This window comes from Lagenorhynchus albirostris, chromosome 2, assembly GCF_949774975.1.
Source record: "Lagenorhynchus albirostris chromosome 2, mLagAlb1.1, whole genome shotgun sequence".
Classification (NCBI taxonomy): Eukaryota; Metazoa; Chordata; class Mammalia; order Artiodactyla; family Delphinidae; genus Lagenorhynchus; species Lagenorhynchus albirostris.
In genome coordinates, this window is record NC_083096.1 from 123806694 (window position 1) to 123833337 (window position 26644).

The window sequence follows — 26644 nt, forward strand, 5'->3', positions numbered from 1 at the left end:
TATGCTAACAGAAACCCCACTGAGTAGCACTGTATACTTAGAAGGGGTCTGGAGGAGGAAACCATTACCTCAAGTTTAGTAGATATTTTGGGAAATGGATTTGCTTAGTATCTGTAAAATACATGACCCTAAACCAGCCTGTATTTTGTGCCTTGGGAGTCATAGTAAACATAATGTAAATTTAAAAAAAAAATGGTTGTAAACTCTACTGGAGATTACTATATCTTCTGACTTCTATCCCAGCCTCACCAAATTACCATAGTAGAAATTATTCAGCAAATATTTGCAAAGGTTTTTATGGCATCTAATCAAGAGATAAAATTTCAAGGAAATGGCTATATAAGTATTATATACAATCATTAAATCATGATTAAATATGCCCATTTATATAATTTCAAAGCATGTAAACTATATGTGTTTACATGTTTCTTACTAAGGAGAAAGACTGATAGAGAGACATATAATCAGGGGAATTTAACTAATGTGGCATGCAAATCATTCTGAACAGTTCAAAAATAGAGAACAAAATTTTGTGACATCACTGAAATGATCCTATACCTGCTCTGTGTTCAGAATTGTGTGTGTGCGCGTGTGTGTGTGTGTGTGTGTGTGTGTTTGCGTGTGTGTGTGTATGTTGCATAACCCAGCTGAGGCAGTTTTAGCATGAGGTTAAGAATACAGTTCAGAAGCCAGACTGCCTGGGCTTTAATTCCAGCTCTGGTACTTATTAGTAGAATGAGCTGGAGCAAGTTATTTAGTCCCTCAGTACCTTTGCTTCCTCAACTCTAAATCAGAATATGAATAGTATCCCTGTAAATGTTAGATGTTGCAATATTTAGCACTAGGCCTAAAATGTATTTTTTACTTTTTAATTGTTTATAAATTTAAAAAAAAGTGGCTCTGATCTTGTTGTTTGAACAAGTTTTTCCATCCCTATTCTTAATGCAGCTCAAGATATAACGGGAAAGAAACCCCTATAGAGGGAAACTCATTAAATGCACAGTATTATTAATAAAATAGTGCACATTGAAAGGGGTATTTGATAGCATTTTGTAGCCTTCTTGTAGCCCACCTTAGAGAATCACTTTTTAATTTTCCCTTAGCCACCATGGAAATCACAAAATCCTTATGATGCTCTGCCTCGGGATTTATTCCCAACGATGTTGCCCTGCCAATGGTGATGTATTGTTCTTTAGGTGGTAGATAAGTATCTCTTTGTTGACCAGGAAGCCAGAAAACACATAGCAATCAAAAAGATGTACAATCTGGGCTTCTCTGGTGGTGCAGTGGTTGAGAGTCCACCTGCCAACGCAGGGGATACGGGTTCGTGCCCTGGTCTGGGAAGATCACATCATGCCACGGAGCGGCTGGGCCCGTGAGACATGGCCACTGAGCCTGCGCGTCCGGAGCCTGTGCTCTGCAATGGGAGAGGCCACAACAGTGAGAGGCCTGTGTACCGCAAAAAAAAAAAAAAAAAAAAAAGATGTACAATCTAATATATACTAATCAGAGATGATTACCCACATCGACCAATGGGTATTCACAAATTACCTACTAACACTTTCAGAAGTAGTACTGATTTTGTATAGTTGCCATTGATTATGAAAGCTGTACAAAAGAAAATAAAGATTATATTAGACACAGAAGTGACTTCTTTTGCATTTGCTTTGTTTTTATTTCCTTTTTCTGAATAATAATAAAAATATTTTCCTTTCAAAATTCTAACACTCTAGAATGGGGATCTGAAACAGTTTTGTCTTGTCTGGACAATAATTTTAGCTCACAGAAGATGGAATCAGCAACAAAGGAAAGAGTTACCATTAACTAAATTATGATTACCAGGATAGAATTGTCAAGTAATGGAAAAAAATAAATTAAATGACACTTTTGGGAAAATTTTGTATTTTTTAAAACTGTGAAACCATAAAATAGATAACTCATAAGAACCTATTGTATAGCACAGGGAACTCTACTCAATGCTCTGTAATGTCCTACATGGGAAAAGAATCTAAAATAAAAAGGAGTGGATATATGTGGATATATATACATATATATAAATGATTCACTTTGCTGTACATCTGAAACTAACGTAACATTGTAAATCAACTATACTCCAATAAAAATTGTAAAAAAAATGAAACCATAGAAATGGTCTACTTAGGATTGTTATTGACCAGACTAATCATACTTTTTCACCAGGGAGTTAGGGTGAAACAGAAAGATAATGGGGCTAATAGCAGTAGAAGGTAGGCATGAGTCAAGGTATAGCAATTAAGATATTTTTTCGATGATTTTAACTTGATGTGACCAAATGGGAACTCTTGTCCTTAATTTCCACCAAGTATATTCCTCTCTCAAATATCATAAGCCACCATTACGTTTCTCAAGCTAGAAACAAGTCATCATTCTGGATTTCCTCACTCATCATATTCAAGTCATAGGAAAATTCTCTCTCAAAAATATATATTGTATCTGTTCTCTTCTCATTTCCACACTCATCACTCTAGCCAAAGCAACCATCATGTCTCATCTAGACATGTCCTTCACAAATTCTAACGAGCATACAAGTTACCTGGGGATCTTGTTAAAATATATATTTCTGCTTTAGTAAGTTGATGTAGCGTCTGAGATTCATCATTTCTTACAAGTTCCCAGGTGAACTGCCCCTGGTATTCCATGGATCACCCATTAAATAGCAAGGCCTAGATTACCAACAAAGTCACCTAACTTGTGTTGCAGGTTCAATCTATCCTTCCTGCAAACTATTTTTCTCTGAGTAAATTGATCTTTAGAAATCATAAATCAGATCATATTACTCGCTCAGTAAAAATACCTGTAGTAGGGTTTTAAATAATAAATTTACTCTTAACTCAGAATAAAATCTCCAAATTTAAGAACAATAGTTGGCAAGTATCCAAAAATTTATAGTTATCATCTAGAAACATCCTTACCAGATATTAAGAGGTAAGATTTTTCCAATATCCCCATTTATCCCATCACTTCAGCCTATTTAAGAGAAAGCTAGAGGTTAACAGGAATTCATAGTAAGGTAGAAAAAGTCCTGACTTTTCTCTTCCCTTCTGCATGAGAAGGGGTAGGGAATGCTCCATTCCCTGGTAATATGAGGGGGACACAAAAGAAGCACTCACAGAAATTTTACCTCAGTCTAAGAGCTTTTCCTTACCATATTCTCTAATTAGGTGCTGTCTAATTATACTCTATTATTTCATTATCTTCATTCCCTTCAGAACACATATTTTAATTTGTAATCATTTATTTATTTACTGATTTATTTATTGTCTGTCAGAGGTAGGCCTCAAGCTCCAGAAATGCAAGGCCCATATCAGTCTTGACCTTTCTTTTTTTTTTTTTTTTTTTTGCGGTACACAGGCCTCTAACCGTTGTAGCCTCTCCCGTTGCAGAGCACAGGCTCCGGAGGCGCAGGCCCAGCAGCCATGGCTCACGGCCCCAGCCGCTCCGCGGCATGTGGGATCTTCCCGAACTGGGGCACGAACCGGCGTTTCCTGCATCGACAGGCGGACTCTCAACCACTTCGCCACCAGGGAAGCCCTTTGACCTTTCTTATGTTCACGGTCTTATATGGAACCTAATACATATATATTAGGTACAAATAGCTGTGGGTGTTGATTAATTAGTATTATATAAGATTTAGAAAATATAGATGCCAATCGAACAATGGGGAGTGAATTAGATACTTAAAGAGAATATAAAGTAACAACTGTTGAACTCTGGGACAAATGTGGCCAACAGGCTTGTTTTGTTTGAACAAAGAAAGCCTTTTGTAAACCTGAACGTGATCATTTGAAATTGAGTTTGAATGACATACCTAGTTTGCCGTAAACCCCAGTACTCCATATTATTTTCATTCTGCCTCTTTACATATTTATATATCCTTCCTCACAACTCAAGACTTTTGAATGTATAATATAATACTACTGTACAGTGAGTAGAAAAGGAGACCCAGTTAAGAATTCAGAAGAATGTCTATATTTTAAGGCCAAGCAGAGAAGGAAAGGTTTTTAAAAATACCATGGCTGGGCTTTAAACATGACCTCCTGAATTCCAATATACTTTGCTCTTTAAGAATCACAAAATAGGACTTACCAGAAGATGGCAGAAGAGTAAGACGTGGACATCAGCTTCCTCCCCACAGATACACCAGAAATACATCTACACGTGGAATAACTCCTATAGAACACCTACTGAATGCTGGCAGAAGACCTCAGACCTCCCAAAGGCAAGAAACTCCCCTCGTACCTGGGTAGGGCAAAAGAAAAAAGGAAAAACAGAGACAAAAGAATAGGCACGGGACCTGCACCAGTGGGAGGGAGCTGTGAAGGAGGAAAGGTTTCCACACACTAGAAAGCCCCTTTGAGGGCAGAGACTGCGGGTGGCGGAGGGGGAAAGCTTCGGAGTCACAGAGGAGAGCGCAGCCACACGGTGTGGAGGGCAAAGCGGAGAGATTTCCACACAGTGGATCAGTGCCGACCGGCACTCACCAGCCCGAGAGGCTTGTCTGCTCACCCGCCGGGGCGGGCGGGGCTGGGAGCTGAGGCTTCGGCTTCAGTCACAGCGCAGGGAGAGGACTGGAGTTGGCAGCGAGAACACAGCTTGCAGGGGTTTAGTGCACCACGGCTAGCCGGGAGGGAGTCCAGGGAAAAGTCTGGACGTGCTGAAGAGGCAAGAGACTTTTTCTTCCCTCTTTGTTTCCTGGTGTGCGAGGAGAGGGGATTAAGAGTGCTGCTTAAAGGAGCTCCAGAGACAGGCGCAAGCCATGGCTAAAAGCGCGGACCCCAGAGAGTGCATGAAACGCTAAGGCTGCTGCTGCCGCCACCAAGAAGCCTGTGTGCAAGCACAGGTCACTGTCCACATCCCCCTTCCGGGGAGCCTGTGGAGCCCGCCAAGGCCAGGGTACAGGGATCCAGGGACAACTTCCCCGGGAGAACGCACAGCGCGCCTCAGGCTGGTGCAACATCACACTGGCCTCTGCTGCCGCAGGCCCGCCCCACACTCCATGCCCCTCCCTGCCCCTGGCCTGAGTGAGCCAGAGTCCCCGAAGTGGCTGCCCCTTTAACCCCATCCTGAGTGAAGAACAGACGCCCTCCGGCGACCTACACGCAGAGGCGGGGCCAAATCCAAAGCTGAACCCCAGGAGCTGTGCGAACAAAGAAGAGAAAGGGAAGTCTCTCCCAGCAGCCTCAGAAGCAGCGGATTAAATCTCCACAATCAACTTGAGGTACCCTGCATCTGTGGAATACCTGAATAGACAACGAATCATCCCAAATTGAGGAAGTGGACTTTGAGAGAAAGATTTATGATTTTTTCCCCTTTTCCTCTTTTTGTGAGTGTGTATGTGTATGCTTCTGTGTGAGATTTTGTCTGTATAGCTTTGTTTCCACCATTTGTCCTAGGGTTCTCTCTGTCCATTTTTGTTTGTTTGTTTGTTTTTAATAATTATTTTTATTTTAATAACTTTATTATATTTTATTTTATTTTACTTTATCTTTCTTTTCTTACTTCCTTCCCTCCTTCCTTCCTTCCTTCATCCCTCCCTCCCTTTTCTTTCTTTCCTTCCTTCTTTCTTTCTTTCTTTCTTTCTACTTCTACTAATTCTTTCTTTCTACTTTTTCTTTCTTTTATTCTGAGCCGTGTGGATGAAAGGCTCTTGGTGCTGCAGCCAGGAGTCAGTGCTGTTCCTCTGGGGTGGGAGAGCCAACTTCAGGACACTGATCCACAAGACACCTCCCAGCTCCACATAATATCAAATGGCAAAAATCTCCCAGAGATCTCCATCTCAACACCAGCACCCAGCTTCACTCAACGACCAGTAAGCTACAGTGTTGGACACCCTATGCCAAACAATTAGCAAGACAGGAACACAACCCCACCCATTAGCAGAGAGGCTGCCTAAAATCATAATAAGTCCACAGACACTCCAAAACACACAACCAGACGTGGACCTGCCCACCAGAAAGACAAGATCCAGCCTCATCCACCAGAACACAGGCACTAGTCCCCTCCACCAGGAAGCCTACACAACCCACTGAACCAACCTTAGCCACTGGGGACAGACACCAAGAACAACGGGAACTACGAACATGCAGCCTGCAAAAAGGAGACCCCAAACACAGTAAGATAAGCAAAATGTGAAGACAGAAAAACACACAGCAGATAAAGGAGCAAGATAGACACCCACCAGATCTAACAAATGAAGAGGAAATAGGCAGTCTACCTGAAAAAGAATTCAGAATAATGACAGTAAAGATGATCCAAAATCTTGGAAATAGAACAGACAACATGCAGGAAACATTTAACAAGGACTTAGAAGAACTAAAGATGAAACAAACAATGATGAACAACACAATAAATGAAATTAAAAATACTCTAGATGGGATCAGTACCAGAATAACTGAGGCAGAAGAATGGATAAGTGACCTGGAAGATGAAATAGTGGAAATAACTACTGCAGAGCAGAATAAAGAAAAAGAATGAAAAGAACTGAGGACAGTCTCAGAGACCTCTGGGACAACATTAAATGCACCAACATTCGAATTATAGGGGTTCCAGAAGAAGAAGAGAAAAAGAAATGGACTGAGAAAATATTTAAAGAGATTATAGTTGAAAACTTCCCTAATATGGGGAAGGAAATAATTAATCAAATCCAGGAAGCACAGAGGGTCCCATACAGGATAAATCCAAGGAGAAATATGCCAAGACACATATTAATCAATCTGTCAAAAATTAAATACAAAGAAAACATATTAAAAGCAGCAAGGGAAAAACAACAAATAACACACAAGGGAATCCCCATAAGGTTAACAACTGATCTTTCAGCAGAAACTCTGCAAGCCAGAAGGGACTGGCAGGACATATTTAAAATGATGAAGGAGAAAAACCTACAACCAAGATTACTCTACCCAGCAAGGATCTCATTCAGATTTGATGGAGAAATTAATACCTTTACAGACAAGCAGAAGCTGAGAGAGTTCAGCACCACCAAACCAGCTTTACAACAAATGCTAAAGGAACTTATCTAGGCAAGAAACACAAGAAAAGGAAAATACCTACAATAATGAACCCAAAACAATTAAGAAAATGGGAATAGGAACATACATATCGATAATTACCTTAAGTGTAAATGGATTAAATTCTCCAACCAAAAGACACAGATGGGCTGAATGGAAACAAAAACAAGACCTATATATATGCTGTCTACAAGAGACCCACTTCAGACCTAGAGACACATACAGATTGAAAGTAATGGGATGGAAAAAGATATTCCATGAAAATGGAAACCAAAAGAAAGGTGGAGTAGCAATTCTCATATCAGACAAAATAGACTTTAAAATAAAGACTATTAGAAGAGACAAAGAGGTCACTACATAATGATCAAGGGATCGATCCAAGAAGAAGATATAACAATTGTAAATATTTATGCACCCAACATAGGAGCACCTCAATACATAAGGCAAATACTAACAGCCATAAAAGGAGAAATCGACAGTAACACATTCATAGTAGGGGACTTTAACAACCCACTTTCACCAATGGACAGATCATCCAAAATGAAAATAAATAAGGAAACACAAGCTTTAAATGATACATTAAACAAGATGGACTTAATTGATATTTGTAGAACATTCCATCCCAAAACAACAGAATACATATTTTTCTCAAGTGCTCATGGAACATTCTCCAGGAGAGATCATATCTTGGGTCACAAATCAAGCCTTGGTAAATTTAAGAAAATTGAAATTGTATCAAGTATCTTTTCCGACCACAACACTATGAGACAGAAAAATCAATTACAGGAAAAGATTTGTAAAAAATACAAACACATGGAGGCTAAACAATACACTACTTAATAGTGAAGTGATCACTGAAGAAATCAAAGAGGAAATCAAAAAATACCTAGAAACAAATGACAATGGAGACACAACGACCCAAAACCTATGGGATGCAGCAAAAGCAGTTCTAAGAGGGAAGTTTATAGCAATACAATCCTACATTAAGAAACAGGAAACATCTCGAATAAACAACCTAACCTTGCAGCTAAAGCAATTAGACAAAGAAAAAAAAAAAACCTAAAGTTAGCAGAAGGAAAGAAATCATAAAAATCAGATCAGAAATAAAAGAAAAAGAAATGAAGGAAACAATAGCAAAGAACAATAAAACTAAAAGCTGGTTCTTTGAGAAGATAAACAAAATTGATACACCATTAGCCAGACTCATCAAGAAATAAAGGGAGAAGACTCAAATCAATAAAATTAAAAATGAAAAAGAAGTAACAACTGACACTGCAGAACTACAAAAGATCATGAGAGATTACTACAAGCAACTCTATGCCAATAAAATGGATAACCTGGAAGAAATGGACATATTCTTAGAAATTCACAACTTGCCAAGACTGAATCAGGAAGAAATAGAAAATATGAACAGACCAATCACAAGCACTGAAATTGAAACTGTGATTAAAAATCTTCCAACAAACAAAAGCCCAGGACCAGATGGCTTCACAGGCGAATTCTATCAAACATTTAGAGAAGAGCTAATGCCTATCCTCAAACTCTTCCAGAATATAGCAGAGGGAGGAACACTCCCAAACTCATTCTACGAGGCCACCATCACCTTGATATGAAAACCAGACAAGAATGTCCAATAAAGATGTAAAAAAAAAAAGAAGAAAATAAAAGAATCACAGAATAAACATACAGCACTTGAACATCTTATGATACTTCACAGATAATGCCTTTTTCTCTGTTGACTTTGAGTACATATCTTATTTCTCACTGAGTGCTACTAAAAATTTTTGATAGCAAGGTTTAAGATAACTTTCTTTTTTTTACATCTTTATTGGAGTATAATTGCTTTACAATGGTGTGTTAGTTTCTGCTTTATAACAAAGTGAATCAGTTATACATATGTTCCCATATCTCTTCCCTCTTGTGTCTCCCTCCCTCCCACCCTCCCTATCCCACCCCTCTAGGTGGTCACAAAGCACCAAGCTGATCTCCCTGTGCTATGTGGCTGCTTCCCATTAGCTATCTATTTTACGTTTAGTAGCATATATATGTCCATGACTCTCTCTCGCTTTGTCACAGCTTACCCTTCCCCCGCTCCATATCCTCAAGTCTGTTCTCTAGTAGGTCTGTGTCTTTATTCCTGTCTTACCCCTAGGTTCTTCATGACATTTTTTTTTCTTAAATTCCATATATATGTGTTATCGTACGGTATTTGTCTTTCTCTTTCTGACTTACTTTACTCTGTATGACAGACTCTAGGTCCATCCACCTCATTACAAATAGCTCAATTTCATTTCTTTTTATGGCTGAGCAATATTCCATTGTATATATGTGCCACATCTTCTTTATCCATTCATCCAATGACGGACACTTAGGTTGTTTCCATCTCCGGGCTATTGTAAATAGAGCTGCAATGAACATTTTGGTACATGACTAATTTTGAATTATGATTTTCTCAGGGTATATGCCCAGTAGTGGGATTGCTGGGTTATATGGTAGTTCTATTTATAGTTTTTTAAGGAACCTCTGTACAGTTCTCCCTAGTGGCTTTACCAATTCACATTCCCACCAGCAGTGCAAGAGTGTTCCCTTTTCTCCACACCCTCTCCAACATTTATTGTTTCTAGATTTTTTGATGATGGCCATTCTGACTGGCGTGAGATGATATCTCCTTGTGGTTTTGATTTGCATTTCTCTAATCATTAACGATGTTGAGAATTCTTTCATGTGTTTGTTGGCAGTCTGTATATCTTCTTTGGAGAAATGTCTATTTAGGTCTTCTGCCCATTTTTGGATTGGGTTGCTTGATATTGAGCTGCATGAACTGCTTATAAATTTTGGAGATTAATCCCTTGTCAGTTGCTCCATTTGCAAATATTTTCCCCCATTCTGAGGGTTGTCTTTTGGTCATGTTTATGGTGTCCTTTGCTGTGCAAAAGCTTTGAAGTTTCATTAGGTCCCATTTGTTTATTTTTGTTTTTATTTCCATTTCTCTAGGAGGTGGGTCAAAAAGGATCTTGCTGTGATTTATGTCATAGAGTGTTCTGCCTATGTTTTCCCCTAAGAGTTTTATAGTTTCTGGCCTTACATTTAGGTCTTTAATCCATTTTGAGCTTATTTTTGTGTATGGTGTTAGAGAGTGATCTAATCTCATACTTTTACATGTACCTGTCCACTTTTTCCAGCACCACTTATTGAAGAGGCTGTCCTTTCTCCAGTGTACATTCCTGCCTCCTTTATCAATGATAAGGTGACCATATGTGTGTGGGTTTATCTCTGGGCTTTCTATCCTGTTCCATTGATCTATATTTCTGTGTTTGTGCCAGTACAATACTGTCTTGATTACTGTAGCTTTGTAGTATAGTCTGAAGTCAGGGAGCCTGATTCCTCCAGCTCCATTTTTCGTTCTCAAGAGTGCTTTGGCTATTCGGGGTCTTTGGTGTTTCCATACAAATTGTGAACTTTTTTGTTCTAGTTCTGTGAAAAATGCCAGTGGTAATTTGATAGGGATTGCATTGAATCTGTATATTGCTTTGGGTAGCAGAGTCATTTTCACAATATTGATTCTTCCAATCCAAGAACATGGTATATCTCTCCATCTATTTGTATCATCTTTAATTACTTTCATCAGTGTCTTATAATTTTCTGCATACAGGTCTTTTGTCTCCTTAGGTAGGTTTATTCCTAGATACTTTATTCTTTTTGTTGCAATGGTAAATGAGAGTGTTTTCTTGATTTTACTTTCAGATTTTTCATCATTAGTGTATAGGAATGCCAAAGATTTCTTTTTAATCTTTCACAATTCCTTATGTATAGTTGGTGATCAACAAGTGTCTTCTAGATAAAACATAAAATGAGTGTTTGGATTCATGGAGGCATAACCATAAAAAATTTCAAGGCTCAGACAGCTTCATCCTAAAGATTATCAGACTCAGATTTAGAAGTATGAGTACAAGACCTTATTTCTATCCTCATTTTGAGAGTACATTGCTTCCTTGACTACTGTTCAAACAGACATGTACTTCTCACAGATTTATGAAGACACTTACATCTTTATACCGTGCACAGATTTCTCTCATCATTATTTTTTATATGCCTCCCACTTGAAGTTTTGTCATAAAAAATGTTGTCCTAGAAAGTGTCACACCGTAACTATGGGATACTTTTCTCCCTAACACATCAATAAATCAATGCTAGATGTATTGAAAAAGAAAGATCATAGTTTTTTTCCCCATCTTATTTGTGATTAGCCAGTTGAAATGAAACATAAACACTGGAGAGGCCTTTGTCTTGGTGACCAAGGCTTAACAATTTAGAGAAAAAAATAAAACTCACAGGTTGAAACCAATTGGAAGGTATTAGATTCATGGCACTTCTCCTTTCATGTTCCCCTGCAGTGTCAGTATATTCTTCTACCTCACAGAGGATAAGCTAAGAATTTATTATCACTTCTTGGTGTCACTGATTCTGAATGAAATTGTGTGCAGCACCCAGACATACCCATCCTCTGTTTCTCCAATATTAAGGAGTCCTGTATAGAATTCAATTTGACCTAATCTCCATCATATCACCCTTATTATAGGCTCTCCAGACGATTTTCTTCTCTTTGAATGGGGAAAGCAGTTGTGAGAAGGAATAAGATATCATGATTTCTTATGCCTCTCACAAAGTTCTCCATTTTGTCCTTTCAGTCCTACGTAAACTTCACTTCTCCATCAAGATCATTCAGGGTTTGATTATTTTGCTCTCAATAAATGGCCACCCTTCAGCCCTCCATAAATTGCCTTCTACCTGCCTTTAATCCTTCTATTTTTCTAACCAGCCAAATGTAATACAAAAATTCAACATTTTACACTGTCACATTTTTAGAGTGCCCATGAATATATATTCATTTTGTAGAGAAGTCATTATAATGTTTTATATTTTATATGTCTTCATATCTCCCATATTGTCCCTTTTGAGATTATATATTGCAACATACTAGGCAAGATTGTAATATTCCTTTTGTGTAGAAAAATGAATTTTGCCTTGCCTGCCTTCCTTTATCAGTAAGTCACCCAAAAGTAATTAAACAAAAATAAATTTTGAAAAAAATTTTCAACATTCTCCAACTTTATATCAGATATTCTTAGGAGGATTTAATATAGCTGCTTGCTGTAGTTGTTGTTTTTGATTGGGATGACATAAATAGTGGTGTATAAGCAACTTACTAACCTTTTAAGGAGTAAACGCTTTATCTCATAGCTCTAAACTGAATATGGTTAGGCCAATGAAAGTTATCCCATAAATCTGAGTAGTCCAACAAGTACCATATCAAATTTTATACAAGTACATGTGACTTTCATTTGTCTGGTTCACTCCTGTGTCCTAGAAGACAGCTCAAGGATGTGACTAAGATTAACTATAAATTTTGCTTCAAAGATCAATTTTATATTTGAACCAGGGGGAAGTCATAAACTTTTTTCAGGTAAGTACACAATTCCAGCCCAGATTCAGTGTAAAATGGTTTGCTTGAAACATGTTAGCTCTTGTAGCTAATAAAATATCTACTTGTTACACCTGGAAAGTAAATGTAAAGGGAACACTGACCCTAATTTCAGTTACAATAGCAATAGAGGGCATTTGCATTGTTTTGTTTTCCAAAACTTTGTTTATTTGATATTTACATTTGCTGGTATAGTGTGGAATAGTTCTTTCTAAATTAGGAAGTGACAGCTTAATTTTATGTGATTGATATACTTTCTTTGCAGGAGTCACTCCCGGAATATAAATATCTATCTTTATTCTTATTTGTATTTATCATACTCAATATAACATAAATATAGAATAGACATGTTTTAGTTTTGTTGAATTCAGGAATGCTCACTGGAAAAATGATAGCACACGCAAAATTCTATTCAGCAAATATTAAATTATTCTGTTCAACAATGTGAGGTTAGTCCCCATATGGTAAATAGTTCACCTAGAATTGCTATGTAGATGTAAATATGACAAATACTACTTTAATGAGAAAGCCTTTACAACATATTCATAGCCATGTCTCTATTTTATACTCAATGTAAGCAGCAAAGGAAAACTTCCCTTTTCTCCGTCTTGGCTAAATCTCACAATATGTCTGCAAAGACATGCAGTGTTTTAAAGAACTAAACTTTTAATATCTGCACAGTGTTAAATATTCTTCATAAAATGCCACCATTTCTAGGATATTATGACTTCCCCATCAGTAGCAGAGCCTAATGGGAATAATATTGCCTTTGGAATCAGACTGACCTGGTTTGAATCTTAACCTTCTACTAGAAAAGCAAAGTTGTCAATATTATTTAATCTCTGTAAGTTTCAAATTTTTCCTCTGTAAAATGCCAGTAACTATTCTATTAATACAAACCTTGCAAAGTGATGCTTCATTATGCTTAAATGAAGTTATAGTGAGTGTAAAATATCTAAAAGCATGATCTGTGCACTGTACACACTCAGTCAATAAAGTTGTTGTCATGACGATATAAAGGTTTACACCGAACACTTCCTGATTGTTTCTCTAAGTAGTATCTCAATTTTTTCCCTTATCATATCCCTCTTCAAAAAGGAAAGAAAAAATCACAGGGTAATAATTAACGTTAGAGTCCTACACTACTAGAACAAACTAGATGGAAAAAAATTGGGGAAAATAAAACATAGAGGGGTTTCTTTGTAATTCAACCTCAGGAGGAGAGAGCTGGCAAACAGTTATGTCACTTAGCATTCTTAGTTGCAAGTAACACAAGTCCAATTCAATCCACTTTAAGCTAAAAAAGAATTTACTGTCTCTTTAACTTTCACATAAGAAGCGTAGAGTTGGCTAAAGGAAGATTCAAGCAATGTTCTCAGGACTTGTCTGTGTATCACTTTACTCTGTGTTCTCAACATTAAGAGCCTTTTCAAAAGATCTTCTGCTGTGAATGAACACACATTTCAGAGTTCCAGGATTACAGTTTTTACAAATGCAGAAGAAGAGAATCCTTAAAACCTATTTTAGTTTGATGTAGTCTCATTTGTGTATTTTTGCTTTCGTTGTCTCTGCTTTTGGTGTCAATTTTTTTAAAAAATCACGCAATTTCCCTTTGTGTTCTTCTAGGAGTTTTATGGTTTCAAGTCTTAAGTTCAAGTCTTCTATCAATTTTGAGTTGATATTTGTGTATGGTGTAAGAGATGGGTCCAGTTTCATTCTTTGGCATGTGGCTCTACAGTTTTCCCAACATCACTTATTAAAGAGACTATCCTTTCCCTATTGTATATTCTTTGCTCATTTGTCATAAATTAATTGACTGCACATGTGAGTTTATTTGGGGGCTCTCTATCCTGTTCCATTTATCTATGAGCCAGTTTTCATGTCAATATCGTACTGTTTTAATAACTATAGTTTTTTGTTTTTTGGGGTTTTTTTTTTTGCGGTACGCAGGCCTCTCAACGTTGTGGTCTCTCCCGTTGTGGAGCACAGGCTCATGGGTCCAGCCGCTCCGTGGCATGTGGGATCCTCCCAGACAGGGGCACGAACCCGTGTCCCCTGCATCGGCAGGCAGACTCCCAACCACTGTGCCACCAGGGAAGCCCAATAACTATAGTTTTTAAATCTAGTTTGAAATCAGAAAATGTGATGTCTCCAGCTTTGTTCTTCTTTCTCAAGACTGCTTTGGCTATTGCACGCCTTTTGTGGTTCCATAGACATTTTAGGATTGTTTGTTCTACTTCTGTGAAAAATGCCATTGGAATTCTGATAGGGATTGCCTTGAATCTGTAGATCACTTTTTGTAGTATGGGCAATTTAAAAATATTAATTCTTTCAGTCCAAAAGCACAGAATATCTATTTATCTGTGTCAACTTTCTTCAAAGTCTCATAGATTTCAGTGAAAATATCTTTCTCTGCTCAGTTAAATTTATCCCTAGGTATTTTATTCTTTTTAATGCAACTGTAAATAGGACTGTTTTCTTAATTTCTCTTTGTGATAATTTATTGTTAGCGTAGAGAAATGCAACTGATTTTTGTATATTGATTATATATCCTGCAAATTTACTGAACTTGTTTAGTAATTCTAATGATCTTTTGGTAGAGATTTTAGGGTTTTCTATGTGTAATACCATGTCATCGGCAAATAGAGATGGTTTTATTACTACTTCCTCCCTTCTGATTTGGATGCTTTTTATTTCTTTTTCTTGCCTAATTGTTCTTGCTAGGACTTCAAGTACTCTGTTGAATAAAAGTGGCAAGAGTAGGCACATTGTGTTGTTCCTAATCTTAGAGGAAAAGTTGTCAGCTTTTCACCATTGAGTATGATATTTACTATGGGCCTGCCATATATGGCCTTTATTATTTTGAGGTAGTTCCCTCTATGACTGGCTTATTGAGAATTTTATCATAAATGTAGTTGAATTTTGTGAAATGCTTTTTCTGCATCTCTTAGATGATCATATGATTTTTATCCTTCACTTTGTTAATGTGGTGTATCACACTGATTGATCTGATGACACTGAAACATCCTTACATCTCTGGAATAAATCCCACTTGACTGTGGTGCATGATCCTTTAGTATTTTACTTGGTGAATTTAGTTTGCTAATATTTGGTGGAGGATTTTTGCATCTATGTTCATCAGAAATATTGGCCTTTTCTTTGCCTGGTTTTGGTATCAGGGTAACACTGGCCTCATAAAATGAGTTTGAAAATGTTTTTCTTCTATTTTTGGGAGAGTTTGAGAAGGATTGGTATTATTTCTTCTTTAAATGTTTGGTAGAATTCACCAGTGAAGCCACCTGGTCCTGGGCTTTTGTTTATAGGGAGATTTTTTATTATGAATTCAATCTCGTTTCTAGTAATTTGTGCAGATTTTCTATATCTTCATGATTCAGTCTTCATAGGTTATATGTTTCTAGGAATTTATGCATTTCCTCTAGGATGTCCAATATGTTGGCCAAAATTGTTCACAGTAGTCTCTTAACACTTTGTTATTTCTGTGGTATCAGTTGTAACGTCACCTCTTTCATTCTGATCTTATCTGAGTCTTGTCCTTTTTTTTCTTCATGAGTTTAGCAAAATATTTGTCAATTTTGTTTACCTTTTCAAAAATAACAGCTCTTAGTTTCATTGATCTTTTCTATTGTCTTTTTAGTCTCTATTATTATTTCCACTCTGATCTTTGACATTTCCTTCCTATTACTAAATTTGGGCTTTGTTCTTTTTCCAATTCCTTTAGGTGTCAAGTTAGGTTGTTTATTTGAGATCCTTCTGTTTTTTTTTTTTTTGTTGTTGTTGTTTTTTGTTTTCTTTCCCTTAATTAAGGCATTTATTCCTATGAACTCCTTTTTGAGAACTGCTTTTTTCTGTATCTCATAAGTTTTGGTATGTTGTGTTTCTATTTTCATGTCTTGAGATTTTTTTTTTAATTTTTCTTTTGATTGCTTCTTTGACCCAGTATTTGTTCAGTACTATGTTCAGTATGTGTTTTCTTGCCTACATATATTTGTGAATTTTCCAGTTTTTGTCTTATCACTAATTTCTAGTTCCATATCATTGTGAACAGAAAAGATGCTTAATATAATTCTAATATTCTTAAATTTATTAAGATCTGTTTTGTGACATATCATATGTTCTATAGTGGAGAATGTTCCATGTGTGATTGAGAAGAATGTGTACTGTGCTGCTGTTGGATGAAATGTTCTGTAAATGTCTGTTATGTCCATCTGGTCTAACATGAAATTTAAGTCCAATATTGCCTTATTGATTTTCTTTTTAGATGATATATCCATTGTTAAAAGTAGATTATTGAACTTCTTTACTATTATTTATTGTTATCTATTTCTCCTTCCAGTTCTGTTAATATTTACCCTTAGGCTACTTTCACTCTTTTTCATTTTTTTTTCTTTCTGCTCCTCTGATGGATGAATGCCACCACGCTGTCTTTGAGTTCACTGATCCTTCCTTCCACTTCAACTAGTCTCGTTGAACACCTATATTGAATTTTTCAGTTCAGTTACTGGATTCTTCAGCTCTATGATCTAATTGTTACTTATATTTTCTATCTCTTTGTTAAAATTCTCACTTTGTTCAAGCATTGTTCTCCTGACCACAGGGAACATTCTTTATAACCATTGTTTTGAACTCTTTATCAGGTAAATCACTTATCTCCATTTCTTTTTTTAAAAAAATTAATTTATTTTTGGCTGTGTTGGGTCTTCATTGTTGTGTGTGCTTTCTCCATCTTCATAATGTCTTTCTAATTCCCAGTTCATGTTGTTGCCTGTATCTCTTTGATTAAAAAAGAAAAAGAAGAAGAATCAGGGAGAGTTCATTTTTATCTTTCCTTTAGAATATGACGTTCTCTTTTCTCTTTACTTTATTCTTCCAAATGTTTTATAAAACAGATTTTTTTTAGATGACTTTTAAATCTCTTCCAGGTGTAAAAATAAATTTTAAAATAGTATTTTCTTATGTATAGTTTAAAATATTTTTTTCAGAAATCTCTAAGTTTACAAAAGACAAAATTTATTTCTTGGTATTGTCCCTCTAAGTTAATTTCATTAAGTCTTTAGGATAAATATACTGTGTTCTCAAGGTGATTTTCTTCCTTTTCTTGCTTGTTTATTCAACTTACAAGAATTGCTATTAACAAAAGATAAATCTTCTTATTTCATATTCTAGCCATATTCATTGCATCAGTATAATAATCAGTTTAATTTGGTGATGGGAGGTGAGCAATGAGATGTATTTAGAAATGACTATATTTACTGAAATAGTATCAACTTTTTTTTAGAATTCATCATCTCTTTCTTGTATAGTTTATTACTGTAGTACTATTAACTTATCATTAGTTATTAAATATACTATCCAAAGCAATCTACAAATTCAGCGCAATCCCTATCAAATTACCAATGGCATTTTTCACAGAACTAGAACAAAAAGTTTACAATGTATATGGAAACAAAAAGGATCCTGAAGAGCCAAAACAATCTTGAGAAAGAAAAAACGAGCTGGAGGAATCAGGCTCCCTGACTTCAGACTGTACTACAAAGCTACAATAATCAAGGCAGTATGGCATTGGCACAAAAACAGAAATATAGATCAATGGAACAGGATAGAAAGCCCAGAGACAAATTCATGCACCTATGGTCACTTAATCTATGACAAATGAGGCAATAATATACAATGGAGAAAAGACAGCCTCTTCAATAAGTGGTGCTGCAAAAACTGGACAGCCATATGTAAAAGAATGAAATTAGAACACTCCCTAACACCATACACAAAAATAAACTCAAAATGGATTAAAGACCTAAATGTAAGGCCAGACACTCTAAAACTCTTAGAGGAAAAATTAGGCATACATTCTTTGGCATAAATCACAGAAAGATCTTTGTTGACCCATGTCTTAGAGTAATGAAAATAAAAACAAAAAGAAACAAATAGGACCTAATTAAACTTAAAAGCTTTCACACAGCAAAGGAAACCATAAACAAGATGAAAAGACAACCCTCTGAATGGGAAAAAAAATATTTGCAAATGAAGCAATTGACAAAGGATTAATCTCCAAAATATATAAACAGCTCATGCAGCTCAGTATTAAAAACACAAATAACCCAGTCAAAAAATGGGCAGATCTAAATAGACATTTCTCCAAAGGAGACATACAGATGGCCAAGAGGCACATGAAAATGTGTTCAACATCACTAATTATTAGGGAAACGGACATCAAATTTACAATGAGGTATCACCTCACACCAGTCAGAATGGCCATCATCAATAAATCTACAAACAATGAATGATGAAGGTGTGGAGAAAAGGGAACTCTCTTGGACTGTTGGTGGGAATATAAATTGATACAACCACTATGGAGAACAGTATGGAGGTTCCTTAAAAAACTAAAAATAGAATTAACATATGACCCAGCAATCCCACTACTAGGGATATACCCTGAGAAAACTATAATTCAAAGAGACACATGCACCGCAATGTTCATTGTAGCACTATTTACAATAATAGCCAGGACATGGAAGCAACCTAATGTCCATCAACAGAGGAGTGGATAAATAAGATGTGCTACGTATATACAATGGAATATTACTCAGCCATAAAAAGGAACAAAATTGGGTCATCTGTAGAGACATGGATGGACCTAGAGATTGTCATACAGAGTGAAGTAAATCAGAAAGAGAAAAACAAATATCAAATATTAACCCATACATGTGGAATCTAGAAAAATGGTATAGATGATCTTATCTGTAAAGTAGGGATAGAGACACAGATGTAGAGAACAAATGTGTGGATACCAAGGGGAAACAGTGGTCAGACACACATATTGGGAGATGGAGATTGACATATATACATTATTGATACTATGTATAAAATAGATAAGTAATGAGAACCTACTGTATATCACAGGGAACTCTACTCAATGCTCTGTGGTGACCTAAATGGGAAAGAAATCCAAAAAAAGAGGGGATATATTTATATGTATAGCTGATTCACTTTGCTGTATGGTAGAAACTAACACAACATTGTAAAGCAACTATACTCCAATAAAATTTTTTTAAAAATCACTAGTTATTAGTTAATAGTATCTTTAATTTTACATTATCCTTATAATCATTATTAATGCTAGTAATTACACAAAATATATATTAATTTTTTTCAGCTATATGACAACACTTTAGGTTTTCACAAATCTCTATTTGCCATTTTAGTTGGGAAGCTGATACAAAGGAATTTAAGCATCTTATAGAAAGAAATATAGCTAAGAATGAAAGCCTAAACCCTAACATTACATTGTTCTTAATTCCTACCATAAATTATATAAATCCTCATTAAAATCTTTTGCTGAATATATTTAATATATATACATATATTTCTTTAGAACTAAGAAAAATAAATTAGAAATCTCATTTTTGTTTATAAAGCTATAAACTATATATATGTAGCTACATATACATAAACCTTAAATATGAATCTATGGATGAGTAAAATTATCACTTGAATAAATTAAGAGCATCCCCCCCCCATAAACTTAATATTCTATAATGATAGGCATACTATTAAAAAGTGTGATGTGTTGGTTATTCACATGAAAAATATTTGCTTTTTGCTAAGTTAGTATTTAGATTTTAAGGCTCACAGAATCATATACAGGAAAATAAACGCTTATCGACTTAATATTTAGCATTTGCTAGGACATTATTTTAAAAGATATATTTTAGCATTCTCTTTAACAATAATACTTGCATCCATAAACAAGCATTCTAATGGGAATGGATAAATCAGAAATAAACAGATCAAGTCAAACCAGGGTCAGCAAACCTTACAATTCATTATCATAAATGTCTGTCAGCAAGCATACATAAAAGTGTAGATGTCATTACTTGGTTCTTAATAGAGAGACATCTATAACACCGTCTCTCTTTCACTACAGCTGGCACCTCTGACTTCACATTGCAAAGGCAGATATGTGCTGACTGCAGCAAAGGCAAAGGCAAGATGGAACTAGTGTGGAATTGCACAGGGTGCAAATATTATTACAGCATTTTTGTTTACTGAGCCTCCATCTGCCAGGAAAACTCAAGTGATTACACACAATATATCTTCCTGGACATACTCTTTGCCTTTCCTTTCCCTTGTCTAGCCCAAGTTTTCTTTATGTCAGTAAAATGACTCTATGTTTACATACAGAAAATGATCCAGCTGCTGTTTAAAACAACATACTCCACTTTTGTAAAATGAGGCAAAACAATTTCTGCACCATTAATATGCACACACATATATACACACACATCCACTGGGGGCGGGAATAGCTATGACTGGGAGAAGGTTTTTATGATCTTTTAACCCAAATCTATGAATGGGTAGTGAGGTGTCTGAAATTATAAGTAAAATATTTGATATACACACATGTTGTAGAGAAGTTAGATAGCTGCTTTCTATAGAAGTCACTTCCCTTCCACGAGAGCATTCCTCATCCCACAAGAATGAGTGTACATGCTTTTTTGTACATTACCTCAGGCCCATGGCTAAAGTTGATTATTCAGATTCTCCTTTCCTATAATTTGGAATTAGGATTCAGAGACAGTGAGTGAGCGGCTAGAGGTTTATACGTTCCAAAATGTAACATATACACTATGTACATTATACGGCCATATCTCACAAAGTGAAAAGAGAAACAGCAAAAACTGTTTATTCCACAATACCACAGAAGCAGAGATAAAAGAGAGTGGATTCTGGAGTACTTTCCATACTCTAATTGAGTCCTTCTGGTTGAGGGCTGGTTTCATTCCTGTGCTTGAGTTCTGTGAGATACTCCAATGTATAATTAAGAAATTCATCATATCCTTAAGCTGCCTAGATTGTTGCAGTTATGCACAGTAATAAAATGTGTATTATTTTGAAAGGGTGGGTGTGAAAGGCCATTGTTTTGAGTTCATAACCATTTTTAAAATCCTGCAAGGATGATTCTCTGGCTTTGGGGTACCATAGTATTCCAGGTCCACTAGACAATGCTGGTAGACAGCCACCTTAGCTTGCAGAATACAATGACTCTTTGTAGTTCCTCTATAGAGGAAATATTATAATGCTTTACTATGAAAATAAGTACATGCTCTTAAAATAAAACATTAAAAATAGACAAATTTACTTGGGTAAAAAGACAAATACTTCGGGAATTTGGACCAAATCTGCATTTCACTGTATATATTTTGCTGCTTTCTGGGTATCAAACAATCAGTTTGATTCAGTTGATTTCTCATCCCTGAGACAGATGTTTCAGAATTAGAGCAAAATCCAGTGAATCCAAGGCATAGATAAGTCAGCATGTCAGAGTATGAAGAGAATGCAGTTTTGAGCTAGATGGCTCTAGTTTCAAACCCCAAATTCTCCATTAACTATACGCATGATCTTGGACAAGTTAATTTATTGCTCCGAGTCATATTCTTTTCCCTGTGAAAAACAGGGCAAATGTATCAGTATGAGAAATAAATTAAATGAGATATACTTGTCATGTGGCTTGAATGGTATTTGACACATAGTAAGTGCACAGCGCATGTTAATTCCTTTCCCTTGCACCCACATTTGATAACCCTTAGATTTAACTCAGGATTTGATGCTAATATACAGTCAAGTTAATAAGGCTGGACAGTGGTGGCAGAGGTACTCACGTGTTCATGTTCCCTAACCTACTGTTCCCATAGGCCCCAGAGGTCTTTCAGTGTTATTAACACTAATGAAAAAGAACCATCTTATTCATTCCAAAATCAATTTTATGTATCTGTCTAGAACATTACCTATAACAATAATAAACACCAGCTATTGATCACTAATGAGATAGTCATCAGCTACCATTATATGATTTATTACAAGTAGTATTCATAGCAACACTCTGAGTTAGCTATTGCTATACTTATTTTAATACTATGAAATCTGAGGCTTAGGTAAGTTTCTTGTTCAAGGTAACCAGCCAGAAAGTGTGAGAGTCAGGATTCAAAACCAACTTTGTTTGGTTCCAAAGTCAATATTATAACCAGCCTCCTTTGTATCTAGTCCATTAAAGTAATGGTGCCTGACTTTTCAGATTTTGACAAGAACCCAGGAGAGTAATAGAGAAAAGTAGGTAATTCTACCAAACAGCATTAGGAAAAAAAAATGTGGTTTATCTATCTTCTCTTTTTTCTCAACTATTACTTCATAATGTCATTTTATGATATATTTTCCAGTTTCAAAATTGTAACAGCAATCATTTTATTTTGATTTTGTTTAATTTTTCTTAGTTTTTAAAGCTTATGCCTCTGTTGCTGAGCTAATTTTTTTGTTTTATGTTGTGTTTTCTATCTTCCTTCTTTCCTTCTTCCACCCCCTCCCCCTTCTCCCCTTCCTCCCCCACCTCTTTCTTTCTTTTGTAATTCTAGCCCATTTGAGCAAAGAAAATAGTTACAAGTGGGTTAGCATTTTTTTTACAGCTTTGCAATTTTCCTTTCTGTCTCGTCATTTGAAAAGTTAGAGAACTAATTAGAATATTATTTAAAAATTGATTCAAATATCTGAATATCAAAAGTTTACAGAATTAACTCACTTATTCAGCAAATATTTATTGAATGTCTACTTTGCACCATGTTTTGCTAGATACCGGAACAACAGTAAGAAACAAAATAAAGTTCTTGACCTAAGGGTTAAATAGACATAAACAAGTCTATAATCATGTTAAGGAATGATTGGTGTTATTTGAAAAATAAATCATACACTTCTATATAGTGGCTGTGTCCAAGGATAATTCATACCTGTTTTGGTTCCCTTAAATTTAGCCCTCTTAATCAATCTGGCCTACTCTGTCAAAATTACCACAATGCCCTTTGAGGACTCCTGATGTCTTTCTGTCATCTCAACTATTTTGAGAACCTAACTGAAAGTGAATTCAAATTCCCTCTCAAAGGCGGCTGCTGGGAGATAAATAAATAAGTAAATAAATAAATATATATATATATATATGTGTGTGTGTGTGTGGGGGGTGTGTGTGTATATATATATATATATATATACGCCTGGGCACCATACACCACATTTATTATTTTGGATCATTTAATAAAAGCTAAGAACTTTCCTGAAAATTGTATGGCAGTTGGGGAGCAAGATTTCCCAGAGCACACAGACTACATTATAGATAAAGAGACATTCATTTCTGACCATGCACAACAGGAAGAGCTATAAAGGGTTGATTTTATGTGTAATGACAAGGCAAATCATAAGATGCATGAGTGGGATCTGTGGCTTGGAACAGAACAAAATTAGGCAACTGAAGATTAATCAATCACAAAAGGCAAGCTAACTGGAAAAATTATGATTTCTAGTTAAAACCATAATTCTCCATCTTGACTACTAATTTTCACACTGATTACTCTTTATTCTTGTCATTGTTTCTAAAATACATGACACACCATGTTGTAGAAGTGGTTGTATGGGCCACCTAGATAGGTACTTCTGCATACTTCTACTAAACTAATTCATTAGTTATGTACTTTAGAAAGACATTTTAGATTGTTTGTTTCCAAGAAACACTTTATTGTATGAGCTTTACGTGAACACCCTATTTAAAATACCAGTTACTCATTGTTGTTTCCATTACCCTGCTGTATTTTTCTTCATAGTGTTTTAATTATTTATATTCCATATCTGATTTTCTGTTTATTGCCTGTCTTCCCCACTAAAATGTAAGCTCAACAATTGCAAAGACTTTATCTTATTCACCACTTTCCCCCCAGCACCTAGAACACTGGCTAGCACTAGCAACTAAGTGAATTTTTGTTAAATTAAAATGTAGCAAAATAAATGGTTTAGAATATGGAAGTCATTCTATAAATATTCAGGTGCAACTAATTAAACATTTAATTTGAATATAAATGTAGACTAAACCATAACAAAAACACTGCCATACTACATTGTCTTTCTATAATAACTCCTATAATTTCCTTAGTATGAACTGGCAAACAGTGGGAACTTAATTGGTCTCCATCCATTTTCTTTTCTTCTTCCTGGTTATATATTATTCATTTAAACGACTCTTTCTGTGTTTCAATCCAAATTCCCAATATTTTCTTGTTATTTTCAATACTGCATTTTATAATTGGTCAGTTTTTTTAGGGCACATGGATATCCTGATGTTTTCGTTTTCTTTTTCTCGTTGTGTACATCTGCCACACCAAAAATGTGGAAGAAGTGACTATCCCATGAAGTGTATTCTCTTAATATTTCATGTAATATAATATACACACACACACACACACACACACACACACACACACACACACACATACACACATATGGGAATGGATTTACCCAAAGTTCTTCCAAAAACATTCGTACTGCAAGATAGCTTAGTGTTTGAGGTATGGCTTCGGAGCCAGACAACCACATACCAGTTGATAATTACTTACCTCTCTGTGCTTCATTTTCCTCTTCATGAAAATGAGGATAATGAGAGCTCCCATGTCACAAAGCTGTTCTGAGGATAAAATCAGTTAATGGAAAAAAAGATGTTTGTAACTGTGTTAGACACATAGTGAAATGTTAGTATTGGGAGATAATTCTCTAGGGAGCTCTCATGTTTCTGCATGTCCTGTGAGCAGAGGTACTGACTGTTTTCTTCCAGACTATCTTTTCAAGGATGTTTGAGAGTGAACAGCCTTGGAATATTGATATAGTGTCTCCATCCTGATAAAAGGGAAGATTTATTTACTGTCCATAAAATAAAGATGTCTCCCTCTGGGCAAAGTGTTAGCACGTTTGCTGAAAGCTCATTATAAAGTTTGGGTTCCCCTTAGCTTGGGATTCCTCAGCTGTGATGCAAACACACTGTGTGCAGACATAACCCTTGTTTTCTTGTGGGAATTGGGACTTGGAGAATAGGCACAAGAAAATATTGGTACTTTGGCTACTACTAATACAGTAAGCAGAAAACTTTCTCTTGCCTCTGACTCATATCTTCTAGCATTCATGAAAAAATGGTGATATACCTTGTAAGCTAGCCAGTAAAATTAAGGGTCAGATGCTTCACAGTTCTTAACAGTCAAAAATGTTATTACTGTTATGTTTTTTTTCCCCCTAGGTTGTGTATAACTTTCTAACTTTGAGCAAGAAAAGTGTTTCTGAGATAATTGTAACCTGGACAGTTTTCCCCCATTAACCATAAGCCCTTTCCCCTTCATTTTTTGAATCTTTACAACCTTCTGACCACTTACGATAGAGAACCTGGTATTAAAAAACTGGAAACAAACTGCTAATGCTAGTTTCTGTTGTTTCACCATTTCCTACAAGCTACATGTCAATTACCATACTTACAGTCAATTTTTTAATTCTGTAAATTGAAGCATTTTCAATTTATCAGTAGTGTGCAGTCTTCTGAGTGGCATTTTTCTTTCTTTGCCGGATTTTCCTCATTCCACTATAATCTCTGTTGCCTTATTTACTACTTTACAATCTCTCATGCTCATAACACACAATTCTTTATTCAAAATACTTACCTTCAGGTGTTTTAAATTTTCAGAAAAGTAAAATATAGACAAGGACTGCAGGTTTCTATTCACCATCTGGGCAATGGTGCATGAACAAAGTCAGCAATATTTATTCCAAGATGTTTTATGATGAAACTTTTGTGTTCTACATTTGTTTTTACTCAGTCCTTGATTTCTAATGAAAAATCTCAAAACATTCTGCAAAATGGTTTCAATATAACTCATTTAGTCGTTTGTTTATCAGTATTTTATGCTTCACATCAGCATTTATAAACCTATCTCCTACGGTGTTTCCTGTGCATTAAACCATGATAGAGATTACCATATCCTATGATTTCAGCAGCAGTTTATTAAGCTCTTTAGTAAACATAACTCAGCATGTTTAAGGTTTTTGAGCTGTTATTAAAAGGGGTGCTTTAGAATCACTAATTTTTGAATTATTTATTATGTTAATAATACAATATAAAAATATAATAATTATTGTAACTGTATTTAGTATTTTGTTGAATTTGAATTTCAAAGACAAATTAAGAATCTGAATCACTTTATTTGTAAAGACAGCTTTGTCCCAATATTACTTAGGGTCGATCTGAAAA

General features: G+C 35.7%; 1 long non-coding RNA gene across 1 annotated transcript; it reads right to left on the reverse strand.

Moving 5' to 3' along the window:
• Positions 1 to 17232: 17232 nt before the first annotated feature.
• On the reverse strand, positions 17233 to 25103 carry LOC132516125 (uncharacterized). Its single transcript, XR_009539262.1, has 3 exons — positions 24972 to 25103; positions 19435 to 19474; positions 17233 to 17319 (listed from the first exon to the last, which is right to left on the reverse strand). It is a non-coding gene; the product is annotated as an uncharacterized LOC132516125 (long non-coding RNA).
• Positions 25104 to 26644: the final 1541 nt, after the last annotated feature.